Source organism: Zalophus californianus, chromosome 9 (assembly GCF_009762305.2).
Source record: "Zalophus californianus isolate mZalCal1 chromosome 9, mZalCal1.pri.v2, whole genome shotgun sequence".
NCBI classification, from domain to species: Eukaryota; Metazoa; Chordata; class Mammalia; order Carnivora; family Otariidae; genus Zalophus; species Zalophus californianus.
The window spans coordinates 94,694,841-94,715,148 of record NC_045603.1 but is presented as its reverse complement, the minus strand read 5'-3'; positions in this window follow the sequence as shown (position 1 = coordinate 94,715,148).

The window sequence follows — 20,308 nt, the reverse complement described above, 5'->3', positions numbered from 1 at the left end:
ATATATATATATATATATATATATATATATATATATAGGAAAAGTAGAGAATGTCAAAATGTTCAAATTTTAGATATTATTTTTAGCAAACAGCCTAAGGATGGCCAGATTGCTTCATATATTGCAGTAAATCTAAATAAATAAAAACTGAGACATGAATGATTTGAAGAATATCACATTTCTACTTATTTCCTGTGATCTCTTTAAATTGCCTGAAGAAACTAACTCTTTAAATAATAAAAATTAAGACACAAACATAGAGACATGTTTAAAATATTGAATAGATTTGTGGGTAGTCCTTTTAAAGCATCAAAGTCATCTGTCCCAATAGTTGTAGCAAAAACAAAGCATTTTTTAAAAGACATTATTTGTTTAATTCAGTGAGCAGCTTTATGCCCTAATTAACCGCAGAAGTCAGTGTTAGGCAAGAACAAAAGAAATTTTTTGTTTTTTCATATCAACCACATTGATTTCTGTACCTCAAGGGATCCCATGCTCTGATGCTTTGAAATTCTCCTTAGAAATGTGTAGTAATAACAACTGAGATCCACTCTATGCCAGCTATACCAGGTGAGGTCTTTGAAAGCACTTTGCCAAAAAAAAAAAAAAGGAGGGGGTGCATTTTCCTTGGGTTTGGGCTGTTTCTTTGCTAAGACCTAGCTAAATGTTTTCAAGAAGTAGGTTTCTGACATAAAGAGAGAAAGCATTCTGCAAATTCTCCATGCAACAGGACTTTCTCTTAAAGGCAAACATGGTCTTCAGGCATGCCTAGGAACTAAGATCTTCCAGGTCCTGAGTGTAATTACTCTGCATAGCAGTTTCACATCTCTGTCTAAGCCTTATGTCAAATTCCCCAATACCAAAATACATCACTTAACAGAAATATATTTGATAACTCTTTTTTTGCTACTAAATACTATATACCTCACTGGTAAAGGATGAGTAAACCAGCAAACTGACTGTAAATGTGTGTTTTAGAGGGTGAATAGTATGACTTCTAAAATCTCAATGCAGTGCTATCTTCTGGGGTGTGAGGCATTAAGACCTGACTGTAGTTTATATTTGTCTGCTTCTGAAGCAGCCGCTGAGTGAAGTGACTGACTTTGGCAGTCCCATCCCCTTCAGCAGCATCCAGAATACTTTCCATCCAAATGAGTCACCACTTAGTTGATATTCAATAACATTTCTATATGTTGAGAACCAAGTGGAAAATTGACTCTAAAAGTTTACATGCATTCACAGGACTGCATTGTCTCTAATCTTTTTGAAAGTAGAATTGATTATGTTTATCATTGGTTAATATTAACAAATCAACTGATACATATATATATCCTTAAAAATTTGGGACAAACCACCAATGAAAAGCACTTATTAGCAATTTTAGTTGTTAGGGCTTTTTAATAAGATGCCAAGTTTTTATAACTAATAGAGATATAATAAATTCTAAAACCTATCAAACTATATAGCTTTAAATATTTTATCAGTAGTATTTACAGGAAGTAAAATTATAAAGTACTATTGTTAGAGTATGGGTGTATGATTACTTTTTAAGGTTTACTTTTACTTTTCTAACTATTTTGAAGAATGAGGCTATTATTAATCAGTCCATTATAAAGACATTATCCCCAAAGTTCTTTCTGTCCTTAAAACACCCACACACTTTGGTAACCAATGTCAATGTATTTTTAGTGCTTCTTAAAATGTTTCCTATACCTCTTCTCCACTTCAACTTTTATTTATCTGTAAGATTTCACTAAAATATCACTCATGTTCACTATTTTTACATTCACCAAAGCTAGCCTGTGTCAGAGAAAAGTAAAAACTAAAAGGACATTGAGCAAAAAGAATGATAATATGGAGAAACCAAGATCTAACCACAAAATGAAAAAATTGTAAATAAAATTAGAGGGACAGAGAGAGATGTTCATGATCATATACATAAACAGAACAAAGCAGAATGACAGCAAGATCTAACTAAATTAGTGTGAAATATATTTTTTTTAAAGATTTTATTTGTCAGAGAGACAGAGAGCACAAGCAGGGGGAGCCTCAGAGAGAGCAGGCAGAGGGAGAAGCAGGTTCCCCGCTAAGCAGAAGCCAGATGTGGGACTAGGATTAGATCCCAGGACTCTGGGATCATGACCTGAGCTGAAGGCAGACGCTTAACCAACTGAGCCACCTACGCCTCCCTAGTGTGAAATTTATATAAAGCCGGCAGATTGCATAAAATGTTGAAAAAAATATTCAAAAAGCAAAGGTCCGTGAGAAAATACGTTTTCATTTTTATTTTTCATATCATGTATTTCTTTTTAGTAGCTTTATTTTTTTATTATGTTATGTTAATCACCATACATTACATCATTAGTTTTTGATGTAGTGTTCCATGATTCATTGTTTGTGTATAACACCCAGTGCTCTATTCAGTACATGCCCTCTTTGATACCCATCACCAGGCTAACCCATCCCCCCACCCCTCTCCCCTCTAGAACCTTCAGTTTGTTTCTCAGAGTCCATAGTCTCTCATGGTTCATCTCCCTCTCCGATTTCCCCTCCTTCATTTTTCCCTTCCTGCTATCTTCTTTTTTTTTTTTAAATGTATAATGTATTATTTGTTTCAGAGGTACAGGTCTGTGATTCATCAGTCTTACACAATTCACAGCACTCACCATGGCACATAACCTCCCCAATGTCTATCACCCAGCCACCCCAACCCTCCCACCCCCCACCACTCTAACAACGCTCAGTTTGTTTCCTGAGATTAAGAATTCCTCATATCAGTGAGATCATATGATACATGTCTTTCTCTGATTGACTTATTTCGCTCAGCATAATACCCTCCAGTTCCATCCACGTCGTTGCAAATGGCAAGATCTCATTCCTTTTGATGGCTGCATAATATTCTATTGTGTATATATATATATATATATATATATATATATATATATATACCACATCTTCTTTATCCATTCATCTGTCGATGGACATCTTGGCTCTTTCCATAGTTTGGCTATTGTGGATACTGCTGCTATAAACATCGGGGTGCACGTACCCCTTCGGATCCCTACATTTGTATCTTTGGGGTAAATACCCAGTAATGCAATTGCTGGGTCTTAGATAGCTCTATTTTCAAATTTTGAGGAACCTCCATACTGTTTTCCAGAGTGGCTGCACCAGCTTGCATTCCCACCAACAATATAGGAGGATTCCCCTTTCTCCGCATGCCTGCCAACATCTGTCGTTTCCTGACTTGTTAATTCTAGCCATTCTGACTGGTGTGAGGTGGTATCTCATTGAGGTTTTGATTTGGATTTCCCTGATGCTGAGCGATGTTGAACACTTTTTCATGTGTCTGTTGGCCATTTGGATGTCTTCTTTGCAGAAATGTCTGTTCATGTCTTCTGCCCATTTCTTGATTGGATCATTTGTTGTTTGGGTGTTGAGTTTAATATGTTCTTTATAGGTTTTGGATACTAGCCCTTTACCTGATATGTCATTTGCAAATATCTTCTCCCATTCTATCAGTTGTCTTTTGGTTTTGTGGACTGTTTCTTTTGCTGTGCAAAAGCTTTTTATCTTTTTTTTTAATTTTTTATTGTTATGTTAATCACCATATATTACATCATTTGTTTTGGTGTAGTGTTCCATGATTCATTGTTTGTTCATAACACCCAGTGCTCCATGCAGAATGTGCCCTCTTTAATACCCATCACCAGGCTAACCCATCCCCCTACCCTCCTCCCCTCTAGAACCCTCAGTTTGTTTTTCAGAGTCCATCATCTCTCCTGGTTCATCTCCCCCTCTGACTTGCTCCCCTTCATTCTTCCTCTCCTGCTATCTTCTTCTTTTTCTTTTTTCTTAAAATATGTTGCGTTATTTGTTTCAGAAGTACAGATCTGTGATTCAACAGTCTTACACAATTCACAGCACTCACCGTAGCACATACCCTCCCCAATGTCTATCACCCAGGCACCCCATCCCTCCCACCCCCGACCACTCCAGCAACCCTCAGTTTGTTCCTGAGATTAAGAATTCCTCATATCAGTGAGGTCATATGATACATGTCTTTCTCTGATTGACTTATTTCACTAAGCATAACACCCTCCAGTTCCATCCACGTCGTTGCAAATGGCAAGATCTCATTCCTTTTTATGGCTGCATAATATTCCATTGTGTATATATACCACATCTTCTTTATCCATTCATCTGTCGATGGACATCTTGGCTCTTTCCACAGTTTGGCTATTGTGGACATTGCTGCTATAAACATTGGGGTGCATGTACCCCTTCGGGTCCCTACATTTCTATCTTTGGGGTAAATACCCAGTAGTGCAATTGCTGGATCGAATGGTAGCTCTAATTTCAACTGTTTGAGGAACCTCCATACTGTTTTCCAGAGGGGTTGCACCAGCTTGCATTCCCACCAACAGTGTAGGAGGGTTCCCCTTTCTCCACATCCCCGCCAACATCTGTCATTCCCTGCCTTGTTAATTTTAGCCATTCTGACGGGTGTGAGGTGGTATCTCATTGAGGTTTTGATTTGGATTTCCCTGATGCCGAGCGATGTTGAGCACTTTTTCATGTGTAGAAGATTAGTTGACCATAGAGTTGAGGGTTCATTTCTGGGCTCTCTATTCTGTTCCATTGATCTATTTTCATTTATTGCTTTTTAATAATGAAACTGGTAAAAGTTGAGTGTGAAGAGAAAATGAGTCTAGGATGCCTGGGTGGCTCAGTCAGTTAAGCATCTCTCTTTGGCTCAGGTCATGATCCCAGGGTCCTGGGATCGAGTCCCATGTTGGGCTCTTTGATCACTGGGGAACCTGCTTCTCCCTCTGCCTGCCGCTCCCCCTGCTTGTGCTCTCTCTTTCTATCTGACAAATAAATAAAATCTTTTTTTTTAAAAGAAATCATGAGTCCAAAATTCTCGGTTATGTTACAAGGCAAGGAATAGGGAAAAGTGATGTAATTTGACAACAAATAGGAGCTTGCATAAGCAGAAATGAAAATGATGAAGGGAGATAGTTTGCTTTATTTATCATCCTTAAGAATATTTCCAGGTGTAATTTTAGCTCAGTAACATACATTGGTATATTAAATCTCAAATTATTTGGGTGGGTTCCTGTTACACTCTTGCCTTTAGTAGCTGAAGACTTAGGCCTTGATTTTCCTTCTCCAGGCTCTGCTTCTCTTGGCATTTTTCTTAACTTAATTTCAAGAAGAATCTTTAGTTCAGTAAGCTGCCAGCAGAAACAGAACTATCATTTAAAAAAAAAAAGTTGTTTCATCTCATACTTTCCATTTCGCTGTGTCCCTGTCATATGTCCCATCTAGAACAATTATGAATAATACTCAGTTATGTTTTCACCTGAAATATCAAAATAGATGCTCTTGTTTTTAGTCACCTATTTTAATGCCATTTTGGTAGAGGCAGCAATGAAAAACAGACCTTTCTAAATATTCAAATTATCTAAAAATGTGAGAGGGACTGGGTTCATTATCAATTAAGATTTAAATCAGAAGTAAGGTGGTCTGGCCAGGGGTGGGAGAGCTGAGACAGTGGCATTGTATGAGGACCCCAGGCTCCTCTCCTCCCTCAAACACAACTAGATCACTATCAAATCATTCTGAATACCAAAGAAATTGTCCTGAGGACTGACAGAACAAACTCCACAACTAGAGGGAGAGAAGAAGCCACAGCAAGGAAGGTAGGAAGGGCAGGGACATAGTTTGGGAGAGAAATGGATCAGGGGTGCTGCAGAGGGGTGGGAATCCTCATCACAGAGAAATGTGTGTGTGAGAGAGAGAGACCCACACAAGGGAATGCACAAGGAGAACACTTCCCCAAAACCATTGGCAGGGAAAACGAGAGGGGATGATTTTCATGAGTTTTTGCTACTGGGGTGGGCCTGGAGTTTTAGAGGTCAGTGGGCTTGGCTGGGATAGAGCCCTGAGTACACTGCCCTACTCCTGGGGAGAAGGCAGTCAAAAAACCCAGGAGAGATGGCACAATCTGAGGATTACCTAAGGCGTATGGGAAGAGACTGTTCCCTCTTCTTGAGTGTATCTGTGAGAGGTGATATTGCAGAGCAACCTCTCCACTAAAAAGGAATGAACAGGTGTGATTTCCCTCCCTGCTCCTCACCAAAAGCACAGAGACAGCTGCTGAGGGTGGCTCACCCCTACCCTGGCTGCCTAGCCTGTTTGCTCCAAGTCCTTCCCTGCTCTGCTCAGGTGCAACTGCCCTTCTCAGTCAAACCCCCCCTCAGTCCCAGCACTGTGAGACCCACTCCCAAAAGACCAGCACAGGCCACTGCCCACACCAGGCCACAAAAGCCTACAGTTTTAAAAGTCAACTGGCTGGGATAGAGCCCAGAGGGCACTGTGCTCCTCTCAGAGAAAGACAGTCAAACAATCTGGAGGAAAACAGCCTGAAAACTGTAATCTGAAATATGCCTGGGACTCACAGGAGTTTATCCTTTCTACTAAGAGTGCTTCCCTGAGAGCAGCAAGCATGGAGACCCCTCTCCAAGGACAAAGGAGCTAACTGCTACCATTGCCAACACCTGTCCATCATAAGCACAGAACCACCTACAGTAAACAGCACAACATCAACACTGTCTGCCTAACTAGCTTACACAGGTCTCCCACCCCTGCATTCAGTGAGGACTGCCCTTGTTGGCCTAGTTGGCCCCAGTCCCAACATAGCAGGCCCCTTCCCCAGAAGACCAGCAGAAACCTCTGTCCAAACTACATCTCACAACCAGAGAGTTCTGCATAGCTTCAGTTCTAGTGGAAGTATCATCTGGTCTCATTTAACAAACCCACAAGAACAGACCTACTTGCAAATCCCAAACTCTGACCAAGACCAAACACTGTCCACAACCAACAAGAAGAACCTCTGCAAATGCCTGGCCTGATGGATAGATCAGCCAGAAGAAGAGGGAGGCTGAGTGCATGCAGCACACCCTAGAGACAGTCCCCGAATCACCAGACCATGTCACTATATGACCTCTTATCATAAAGCTGTTATTCTCAGGAGCAGAAAACACAGAGGAAGACAGAGACTTAGAAAGAATTCCAGGACGAAGGAATTCATCCCAAATGAAAAACACAGTAAGACCAGGCCAGATATCTAAGTGAAACAGATATAATATGCCTGATGGAGAATTTAAATAATCATGAGGATACTTGTTGGGTTTGAGACAAAACTAGAAGACTTTAGGAAGGCCCTTACTGCTGTGATGAAAAAATTTAAAAAATAAGGAAGTAAAATAATAAAGATTAGAACAGAAATAAATGTTATAGAAACTAAAATAACAATAGAACAGAATAATGAAACCAGGAGTTGGTTCTTTGAAAAAAATTAATAAAATTGATAAACATCTAGCCAGACTTATGAAAAAGAAAAGAGAAAGGAACCAAAAAAAATAAAGTCAGCAAGTAAGAAAGGAGAACATCAACACCACAGAAATACAAACAATTATAAGAGAATGTTATGAAAACTATATGCCAACAAAGTGGATAATCTGGAAGAAATGGACAAACACCTAGAAACATGTAAACTACCAAAACTGAAACAGGAGGAAGTAGAAAACATGAGCAGATGGGTAATTAGCAAGGAAATTGATTCAGTAATCAAAAATCTCCCAACAAACAAACATCCAGGGCTAGATGGCTTCCCAGGTGAATTCTACCAAATATTTAAAAAAGACTTCATCCCTAATCTTCACCAAATTCTGAAAAATAGAAGTGGAAGGAAGATTTCCAAATTCATTCTGTGAGGCCAGCATCACCCTGATTACAAAACCAAAGACTCCACTAAAATATAGAATGACACAACAATATCCCTGATAAACAAGGATGCAAAGTTTTCAATAAAATACATGGCAAATTGAATCCAACAGTACATTATAAGAATCATTTACAACAATCATGTGGGATTTATTCCTGGGGGGCAAGAATGGTTCATAATAATAAAAGATAGGATAAGAACCAACAGCATTTTTCGCAGAGCTAGAACAAGCAATCCTAAAATTTTTATGGGACCACAAAAGACCCAAATAGCCAAAGCAACCATGGAAAAGAAAAAAACTGGAGGCATCACAATTCTATACTTCAAGTTATATTACATGCTGTCGTCATCAATACAATATGGTACTGGCACAAAAATAGACTAATAGATCAATGGAATAGAAGAGAAAACCCAGAAATGAATGCACAATTATATGGTCAATTTATCTTTGACAAAGCAGGAAAGACTATCCAATGGGGAAAAAAAAAAAAACAGTCTCTTCAGTAAATGGTGTTGGGAATAGCAACATGCAAAAGAATGATACTGGGTCACTTTCTTACACCATACACCAAAATTATATCCAAAATGGATGAAAGACCTTATTATGACACAGGAAACCATCAAAATCCTAGAGAAGAACACAGGCAGTAACCTCCTTGACATCAGCCATAGCGACTTTTTACTAGGTATGTCTCCTGAGACAATGGAAACCAAAGCAAAAATAAACTCTTGGGACTTCATCAAAATAAAACATTCTGCACAGCAAAGGAAATAATCAACAAAAGTAAAAGGAAACCTACAGAATGTGAGAAGATATTTGAAAATGACATATCTGATAAAGGGTTAGTATCTGAAATATATAAACAACTATAAAACTCAACACCCAAAAATCAAATAATCCAGTTAAAAAATGAACAGAAGACATAAATAGACATTTTTCCACAGAAGACATAGAGATGGCCAACAGACACATGAAAAGATGCTCAACATCACTCATCATCAGGGAAACACAAATCAAAACCACAATGAGCTATCCCCTCCTACCAGTCGAAATGGCTAAAGTGAACAACACAGGGAACACCAGTGTTTGCGAAAGAAAGGGGATCACTCTTACAGTGTTTGTGGGAAGGCAAACTGGTGCAGCCACTCTGGAAAATAGTATGGAGGTTCTTCAAAAGGTTAAAACAGAACTACCTTATGATCCAGCAATTGCACTACTATGTATTTACTTAAAGGATACAAAAATACTAATTTGAAGGGATATACATAACCCAATGTTTATAGCAGCAGTATCAACAATAGCCAAATTATGGAAAAAGCCCAGATGACCATTGACTGATGAATGGATAAAGACGTAACACGCGCACACACACACACACACACACACACACACACACACACAATGGAATATTACTCAGCCATAAAATAGGGTTTTTTTAAAGATTTTATTTATTTATTTATTTGACAGAGAGAGAGAGATAGCGAGAGCAGGAACACAAGCAGGGGGAGCAGCAGAGGGAGAGGGAGAAGCAGGCTCCCCGCGGAGCGGGGACACCGATGCAGGGCTCGATCCCAGGACCCTGGGATCATGATTTGAGCCGAAGGCAGATGCTTAAAGACTGAACCACCCAGTCGCCCCCATAAAATAGTTTGAAATCTTGCCATTTGCAGTGACATGGATGGAGCTAGAGAGTATTAAGCTAAGATATAAGTCAGTCAGAGAAAGTCAAATACTATATGTTTTCACTCACAGTGGAATTTATGAAACAAAACATATGAACATCATGGGGGGAAAAAGAGAAGCAAACCAAGAAACAGACTCTTAATGATAGAGAAAAAATTGATGGTTACCAGGGTGGGGGTGGGCAGTGGGATGGATTAGATAAGTGATGGGGATTAAAGAGGGGACTTGTATTGACACTAAGTGTTATATGTAAGTCATGAAACACTCAATTGTACTCCTGAAACTAATATTACACTATATATTAACTAATTGGAATTTAGATAAAAAGTTGGAATAATAAATAAACAAACTGCTGACCCACTCAAACATGGAAAAAAAAATACCTAAGTGGTGGCTGGTAGAAAACAAGTTCCACCCTTTCCAAAGCAAGTTACAGATAAGCAACAAAGGAAGGTGAGAATGAATCCTGGCTACTAGGTTAGAATCAGAGACATCAGTATATACTCCTGTTTAGCTTAGTATATATACAAGCAATTGACACATAAACAAATATGCATATGTGTGTATACATGGGTTAGTATATCATGGAGCTCTGTCCACTTAAACAACCTAGAAGCAATGAAACCCCACAAGCAGGGCACCGACCCAGCACCAAGTACTGGTTTCTAAATACTGCTCACCAGTAAAAGGAACTAGACCTATAAGACCAGAAAGTTAAGAAAGTGCTCAAAAAATATACAGATTGGGGCATGTCAATGGCACCCAGAAGCTAACCTGAAAAATCTCCCAATGACCAAAACTGGAACAATTTACAACAAAATAAATAAAGTAGTATTTGATCATAACTGAAGTATAAAATATCCACAAGCCTATGCTATTATAAATCATTTAATAATTGAGAGAGAAGTAAATGGGAGAAGGATGGCAAATCTTTACAGAAAAATTTCAACTACTCCTTTTCCAGGAGGTTTAATGCCACCCAAAGTGGTCAGGATTTGCTGACTTTATACAAAGAACAAAGAATGGAAGGCAGAAAATGGTACCTTTACAGTGGGCACACCTGGCAAACACTAAATTAACCAAGCGATAAGTTTAATATCCCTAGTGATGTCACGTGGATAACATATATCCCTGATGAGGTTTGATGAGTTGGTTACTTCACCTTTGTAGCAGCTTTTCTAGAAACCCATAGCTCCAGTCCAAGCCTGAGAAAAACATGAAGGGAAGAAAAATTGAGAGGTGTTTTACATAAAAACTGACCACAAGAAAAGCCAGCAAGTATCACAGAACAAAGGAGAGGCAATGACTAATGTCATTTGTATCCTGAACTGAAACTTTAGAAAAAAGGAAGGGAAGGAAGGAAGGAAGGAGGGAAGGAGGGAGGGGGAGGGAGGGAGGGAGAAAGGGAGGGAGGATGGAGGGAAGGAAGGGGGACATTAATGGAAGAAGTGATGAAATTTAATACAATCTGGAAATTATCATAATGCAATGTGTCAGTGTTCCATAGTCTGGGTTCTGACTGTAGCAACATAAGAGAATTACATGAAAGAAAACGAGGTAAGCACTATAAGTAAACTCTGTACTACATCTGCCACTTTTCTGTAAATCTAAATTTGTTCTAAAATAAATAATTTACTTTTTAAAAAATTGCATTTAAAAAATGCTCCTGTGAAACATTTAACAGTTAGCCCTATTAGTCATTGGAAGAAAATAGAAGATATAAAATCTGTCACTAATTTTACAAAAAATCATAACAAAGATCTTTCTGTTGCCCAATACTTAAATGTCTTATTGAGTGGTTATTGTCTTGTTAAAATTTTGTTTTAACCCTAAATACATAGTAAAAGTATTTTTTTCTTCTAAAAGCAAAATATTTGCTGCTAATGGCTATAACCAATTAGCTCATATTCAAATACCAAATGAGGCAGAAATTAAAATAAACTTGCACTGTATTTCGTGTATAAGTGAAGTCAGAAAATATAAAACTGATTCTTAATTTTTTTAATCAGAGAAATTAAGTACAAAGAATAGTTTGTAAAATATAATAGCACCAACTGAGTAAGTGAACTTTGTAGATGACAAACATTGTGTTCCCATGCTAACATTTTCTTAACATTCTCCTGTTTTCCATGTTTCAAATGTTGGGTTATTTAAACTTGTTATTTGGGATCTTCATGCTAAATAATGGCTACCTGAGGCTTACATGACATAACAGGTTCTTGAGAGGACTGTGAGTTGGGGATGGTTTTGTGTTTATCTACATGTGCATATTCATGAAGACAGAAAGGAAAACCAACAAAGAGTTAACAATGCCTATTAGCTTGTATTACCACCTACTAATAAAAGATGTGATATTATGAATGGATAAAGAAGATGTGGTATATATACACAATGGAATATTATGCAGCCATCAAAAGGAATGAGATCTTGCCATTTGCAATGACGTGGATGGAACTGGAGGGTGTTATGTTGAGCAAAATAAGTCAATCAGAGAAAGACATGTATCATATGACCTCACTGATAGGAGGAATTCTTAATCTCAGGAAACAAACTGAGGGTTGCTGGAGTGGTGGGGTGGTGGAGGGATGGGGTGGCTGGGTGATAGACATTGGGGAGGGTATGTGCTATGCAAGTGCTGTGAATTGTGCAAGACTGTTGAATCACAGATCTGTACCTCTGAAACAAATAATGCAATATATGTTAAGAAAAAAAAAGAAGAAGATAGCAGGAGGGGAAGAATGAAGGGGGGGAAATCGGAGGGGGAGACCAACCATGAGAGACGATGGACTCTGAAAAACAAACTGAGGGTTCTAGAGGGGAGGGGGGTGGGGGGATGTGTTAGCCTGGTGACGGGTATTAAAGAGGGCGTGTTCTGCGTGGAGCACTGGGTGTTATGCACAAACAATGAATCATGGAACACTACATCAAAAACTAATGATGTAATGTATGGTGATTAACATAACAATAAAAAAATTTTTTAAATGTGATATTTATTTTTTAGAAATTTGAAATTATTTCAGGTTTAAATGAAATAATACCACAAACTGCTTAGCACTGTCCTGACTTCTTGTAAAGTGTTCAGTAATCTTGGTGAATTAATATCTATAAAGTGAAACATAATCAGAGTGAAGACTGAGAGAACCATGTTGAATAGGAAAGATTAAAGGATCAGTGAAATATTTAAAAATACTGGGGCACATGTGTTGTATGGTGAAAATAACTATTATAGTCTATCATTTGTTAAAAAAGAAAAAGTGCTATAAAGAGGTGCAATGGTGAAAAAGAAATGATCAGGAAGTGGAGCAGAGAATTGACTTTTGATTAAGTGGAGGCAAGTAGTAACTAAGAAGAATAGAAACATTTGATGGACTTACAAATGTAAGAAGCTAAGGCCTAAGCAAATAATCTTGGGGTCTAATATTCCCATCACAATGGTGTTGAGTGCTGACCTTGCCAGAGGGCTATTGCGGTGAAGTCTTTAGTAGTTGGAGAGAGCAGGACACAAATGAGAAATGGCCAATAGAAAACCAAAAATACATCGGAACAGAAATAGGATTACTGTTTCACAGGCTGCCCATGGTTATCCTTTGATTGCAATCTTTCTGTTAGAACATTTCTGTAAAGCCTTGTTTCTAATATCAAAACATTTCCCATTACATCTTTTCTCCAGACTAGAACTAGATAGAAGATGTTTGCCATTCCCAAATGTTTTTCTATGTGTATGAAATCCACAATTGAAATATAACCCTTTACTTTGTTTTTCTATGATTATTAAATGTGAAAAGAGATAAAGATATTTCAATCTTCTTTTAGTGAGCTGGAATGCATATATTTCATCTGCATTGTGACCATTTACTTATGATACCACAGGCAAAGCTTCCTCAGACTACAAAGGAGAAAGCTAACATATTTCTGTCCTTTATAATTACAGACTGCAGGGGAAGGACACCAAAAATCATCAAGACTTGAAATTCAGTTTCAGTATCCTCTATATTTATGCTGGAATGAGCTGAAAAGCAGACAGCAAAGAGATTACGTTATGGGGGGAAATGTATCAAAAGCTAAAGCAATTGAATTTAGATTTTTTTTAAAGATTTTATTTATTTATTTGAGAGAGAGAATGAGACAGAGAGAGAGCATGAGAGGGGAGAGGGTCAGAGGGAGAAACAGACTCCCTGCTAAGCAGGGAGCCCGATGTGGGACTCGATCCTGGCCTCCAGGTTCATGACCTGAGCCAAAGAAGTCACTTAACCAACTGAGCCACCCAGCCGCACGAATTTAGATGTATTTTAAAGGAACCAGAGATTGAGTGGCTCTCAAGCTAATAAACCTTAAGATTGAAGAATTTATTATTCAAAATCTCTTTCAGATAAATGTGAGGAAGGACAATTAGTGTTCATGGATTTTCACTTAACTGATACTATAGTAATTTAGAAGATGGATTAAAATATCTCATTAAGTTAGAGATGGATTAAAATATCTCATTAAGTTAGAGTTTCTATTTAGAACCCCAAAGGTTAGTGTCCATTATAGTGATTATATTTCAAATCTTAGTATTTGGTGGTGATGGTCATAGTGACGTTAATGGTCTTTTAAAAAAAAAAAAATGCTGTGTTGGATTCTGTGCAAAATGGACATGGCCCTTGAAATTATTTTGCCCTTTCACCTTCTCTGTTAAAAAAAAAAGTGCCCATTTCTGTAACAAAAGATACAGATGAGAAACCAGAAGTTCAATATGAACTGCTTTCTCACATTTTTACATGTAGCCTACAAATACTGAAGCCTGATGGGTAACGGAGGGCATATAGAGCCTAGAAGAATCTCCTTGCATCCTGGCTCCCACTTCTCCTCCATCCTCCTGCTGGGGCTCCCCTCTTCTGTTTGGACCAGACTCCAGTGCCAGTGGAAGCTGTGCCCCACAGATACATGTATCAGCAACTCTATCTGCATCTCTTGCTCTCAGCGCATCTCACTGGTACTGGTGCCCCTTGACTGTGTATACAGAACACAAATAGAGATTTTTAAAAATTACATCAAAAACTAATGATGTACTATATGGTGACTAACATAACATAATAAAAAAATAAGAAAAATAAAAAAATAATAATAATCCAGTCAATTTTGCCTTGCAGGCAGACAAGCTAATCAATTCTGATTTAAAAATTACTCAATCGTGGGTGCCTGGGTGGCTCAGCTGGTTAAGCGACTGCCTTCGGCTCAGGTCATGATCCCAGAGTCCTGGGATCGAGTCCCACATCAGGTTCCCAGCTCAGTGGGGAGCCTGCTTCTCCCTCTGACCCTCTCCCCTCTCACGCTGTTTCTCTCTCTCTCTCTCTCTCAAATAAATAAATAAAATCTTAAAAAAAATTAATCGATGCAGAAAAAGCATTTGACAAAGCACAGCAGCCTTTCTTGATCAAAATTCTTCAGAGTATAGGGATAGAGGATACATACCTCAATATCATAAAAGCCATCTATGAAAAGCCCACAGCGAATATCATTCTCAGTGGAGGAAAACTGAGAGCTTGCCCCCTAAGGTCAGGAACATGGCAGGGATGTCCACTAACACGACTGCTATTCAATATGGTATTAGAAGTCCTAGCCACAGCAAACAGACAACAAAAAGAAATAAAAGGCATCCAAATCAGCAAAGAGGAAGTCAAACTCTCACTCTTTGCAGATGATATGATACTGTATGTGGAAAACCCAAAAGACTCCACCCCAAAACTGCTAGAACTCATACAGGAATTCAGTAAAGTGGCAGGATATAAAATCAATGCACAGAAATCAGTGGCATTCCTATACACCAACAACAGGACAGAAGAAAGAGAATTAAGGAGTCAATCCCATTTACAACTGCACCCAAAACCATAAGATACTGAGGAATAAATCTAACCAAAGAGGCAAAGAATCTGTACTCAGAAAACTATAAAATACTCAGGAAAGAAATTGAGGAAGACACAAAGAAATGGAAAAACGTTCCATGCTCATGGAATGGAAGAACAAATATTGTGAAGATGTCAATGCTACCTAGAGCAATCTACACATTCAATGCAATCCCTATCAAAATACCAACCATTTTTTTCAAAGAAATGGAACAAATAATCCTAAACTTTGTATGGAACCAGAAAAGACCCTGAATAGCCAGAGGAATGTAGAAAAAGAAAAGCAAAGCTGGTGGCATCACAATTCTGGACTTCAAGCTCTATCACAAAGCTGTCATCATCAAGACACTTTGGTACTGGCACAAAAACAGACACATAGATCAATGGAACAGAATAGAGAGCCCAGAAATGGACCCTCAACTCTATGGTCAACTCATCTTTGACCAAGCAAGAAAGAATGTCCAATGGAAAAAAGACAGTCTCTTCAACAAATGGTGTTGGGAAAATTGGACAGCCACATGCAGAAGAATGAAACTGGACCTTTTTCTTACATCATACACAAAAACAAATTCAAAATGGATGAAAGACTTAAATGTAAGACAGGAAATCATCAAAATCTTAGAGAACACAGGCAGCAACCTTTTTGACATTGGCCATAACAACTTCTTACTAGACACATCTCCAGAGGCAAGGGAAACAAAAACAAAAATGAACTACTGGGACTTCATCAAAAGACAAAGCTTCTACACAGCAAAGGAAACAATTAACAAACTTTTAGTTTGCCTTTTAGTGCAACCTAGGGAATTAGGGAAGATATTTGCAAATGACATATCTAATAAAGAGTTAGTATCTAAAATATATAAAGAACTTATCAAACTCAATACACCAAAAAACAAATAATCCAGTTAAGAAGTGGGCAGGAGAACTGAAAAGACATTTTTTCCAAAGAAGACATACAAATGGCCAACAGATACACGAAAAAAAAGCTCAGCATTACTCATCATCAGAGAATGATAAATTGAAACTACCATGAGATACCACCTCACACCTGTCAGAATGGCTAAAATTAACAACGTAGGAAACAACAGATGTTGGCTAGGATGTAGAGAAAGAGGAACCCTCTTACAATGTTGGTGGGAATGCAAACCGGTGCAGCCACTCTGTAAAACAGTATGGAGGTTCCTCAAAAAGTTAAAAATAAAACTACCTATGACCCAGAAATTGCACTACTAGGTATTTACCCAAAGGACACAAAATTACTGATTCGAAGGGGCACATGCACCCCAATGTTTATATCAGCATTACAACAATAGCCAAATTAAGGAAAGAGCCCAGATGACCATCAACTGATGAATGGATAAAGAAGATGTGGGAGTTATATACCCATACACCCTACACGGTGCTATGGTGCTTGATCCCAGGACCCTGAGATCATGACCTAAATGGAAGTCACATGCTTAACCAATTGAGCCACCCAGGTGTCCACATAAGAAACTCTTAAGGATAGAGAACAAACTGAGGGTTGGTGGAGGGAGGTGGGTGGAGTATGGGTTCAATGGGTGATGTGTATTAAGTCGGGCACTCGTTATGATGAGTACTGAGTGTTATATGGAAGTGATGAATCACTAAATTCTACTCCTGAAATCAATATTATACTATATGTTACCTAACTCAAATTTAAATTAAAGTTTGAAACAAAAAAAAATTAATACAATTTTAAAATAAAGCAGATATAGTATAATCCTATTTTACTAAAAACACTTCCATGTTCTTTTTTTTTTTTTTTTTTGATAAAAAGAGAGACCGCAAGAGCAGGGTGGGGAGGGCAGAGGGAGAGAAAGAAGCTTAAGCAGACTCCATGCTGAGTGCAGAGCCAAACACAGGGCTCAGTCTCACGACCCTGAGATTATGACCTGAACTGAAATCAAGAGTTGGACACTTACCACACTGAGCCACCCAGAAGCCCCAAAACACTTCTATATTCTATGAATCTACCCACTTATCTATCTATATGTTTTACTGTTAAATGTTTATAAATTGTATATACACAATGATTATTTCATGGTGATATAAAATATTTTGTATTTTTTAAAACTTTCTTCTTTATATTTATTTGCAATTTTAAGTTTGTGTAAATGGTGGGGAATGTCAAAAAGATATTACTGCTCTTTGACTCATGAGCTGGACCCAGGCACTCCGAAGGTCCTCACCCCCTTCCTTTCCTACTCCCAGGGGCTGCTCCAAGAACACAGCCTTGGGCTAGTGACATGATATTGAGAACACCTATACTGTATATGTGCCTGAAACCAGCTAAGTCCTCTTTATGAACTTTTATAATGCAAGTGGGTGCGGGGATCCATTCATCTTGCTGTGGCCCAGTACAATCCTTATAAGTTCCCCTTGCTTATTAAACCTGCCACCTTCCAATCTGGAGTAGCCTGCCTCTCCCTTCGGTTTCTTCCTGACCTCAGAGTACAGAGGCCGATTTCAGATTGCACCAGGAAAGCTCCAGAGAGGGCTGCAAACCAACAGTAATGAATGTGTAATTTAAAATAAGACAAAACAGGGCGCTTGGGTGGCTCAGTCGTTAAGCATCTGCCTTCAGCTCAGATCACGATCCCAGAGTCCTGGGATCGAGCCCCGCATTGGGCTCCCTGCTCAGCAGGAAGCCTACTTCTCCCTCTCTCACTCCCCCTGCTTGTGTTCCCTCTCTCACTGTGGCTCTCTCTGTCAAATAAATAAATAAAAACTTTTTAAAAATAAATAAATAAATAAAACAAAATAAGACAAAACAAAACAAAAACAATTGTGAGTTAAACAAGAAAATAAACAATGACTAGAAGGGAGTTTAAACAAATTTTTAAGTGATTATTGATGGTGAAATTTCTCTTCTTTGTAATTTTATGTACTGTAACATTTCTAATAATTTTAAATTCTGTCTTCCAGATGTTTTAACTGCACATTTTCATGCATTTAAGAATGTTGAACAAACATTTTTTTATATTTCATATGTCATTCTTCTGATCATGCAGACAAAGAGAGAGTGTGTACAACAGTTGAAAACATTAAGAAACTACAAAAATGTAGTCATTAAATATAGTACGTTAAAGCAGAAAAAAAATGTATTTTTATTATGTTAATCACCATACATCATTATTTTTATTTTTTATTATGTTAATCACCATATATTACATCATTAGTTTTTGATGTAGTGTTCCATGATTCATTGTTTCTGCATAACACCCAGTGCTCCACACAGAATGTGCCCTCTTTAATACCCGTCACCAGGCTAACCCATACACCCACCCCCCTCCCCTCTAGAACCCTCAGTTTGTTTTTCAGAGTTCATCGTCTCTCATGGTTCGTCTCCCCCTCTGACGTACTGCCCTTCATTCTTCCCCTCCTGCTATCTTCTTCTTTTTTTTTCTTAACATATATTGCATTATTTGTTTCAGAAGTACAGATCTGTGATTCAACAGTCTTGCACAATTCACAGCGCTCACCATAGCACATACCCTCCCCAATGTCTATCACCCAGCCACCCCATCCCTCCCACCCCCCACCACTCCAGCAACCCTCAGTTTGTTTCCTGAGATTAAGAATTCCTCCTATCAGTGAGGTCATATGATACATGTCTTTCTCTGATTGACTTACTTCACTCAGCATAACACCCTCCAGTTCCATCCACGTCGTTGCAAATGGCAAGATCTCATTCCTATTGATGGCTGCATAATATTCCATTGTGTATATATACCACATCTTCTTTATCCATTCATCTGCCGATGGACATCTTGGCTCTTTCCACAATTTGGCTATTGTGGACATTGCTGCTATAAACATTGGGGTGCACGTACCCCTTCGGATCCCTACATTTGTATCTTTGTGGTAAATACCCAGTAGTGCAATTGCTAGATCGTATGGTAGCTCTATTTTCAACTGTTTGAGGAACCTCCATACTGTTTTCCAGAGGGGTTGCACCAGCTTGCATTCCCACCAACAGTGTAGGAGGGTTCCCCTTTCTCCGCATCCCCGCCAACATCTGTCATTTCCTGGCTTGTTAATTTTAGCCATTCTGACTGGTGTGAGGTGGTATCTCATTGAGGTTTTGATTTGGATTTCCCAGATGCCGAGCGATGTGCAGCACTTTTTCATGTGTCTGTTGGCCATTTGGATGTCTTCTTTGAAAAAATGTCTGTTCATGTCTTCTGCCCATTTCTTTATTGGATTATTTGTTCTTTGGGTGTTGAGTTTGATAAGTTCTTTATAGATTTTGGATACTAGCCCTTTACCTGATATGTCATTTGCAAATATCTTCTCCCATTCTGTCGGTCATCTTTTGGTTTTGTGGACTGTTTCTTTTGCTATGCAAAGGCTTTTTATCTGGATGAAATCCCAATAGTTCATTTTTGCCCTTGCTTCCCTTGCCTTTGGCGAGGTTTCTAGGAAGAAGTTGCTGCGACTGAGGTCGAAGACGTTGATACCTGTGTTCTCCTTTAGGATTGTGATGGACTCCTATCTCACGTTTAGATCCTTCAACCATTTGGAGTCTATTTTTGTGTGTGGTGTAAGGAAATGGTCCAGTTTCATTCTTCTGCATGTGGCTGTCCAATTTTCCCAACACCATTTGTTGAAGAGACTGTCTTTTTCCCATTGGACATTCTTTCCTGCTTTGTCAAAGATAAGTTGACCATAGAGTTGAGGGTCCATTTCTGGGCTCTCGATTCTGTTCCATTGATCTATGTGTCTGTTTTTGTGCCAGTACCATACTGTCTTGATGATGACAGCTTTGCAGTAGAGCTGGAAGTCCGGAATTCTGTGCCGCCAGCTTTGCTTTTCTTTTTCAATATTCCTCTGGCTATTCGGGGTCTCTTCTGGTTCCATACAAAGTTTAGGATTATTTGTTCCATTTCTTTGAAAAAAGTGGATGGTATTTTGATGGGGATTGCA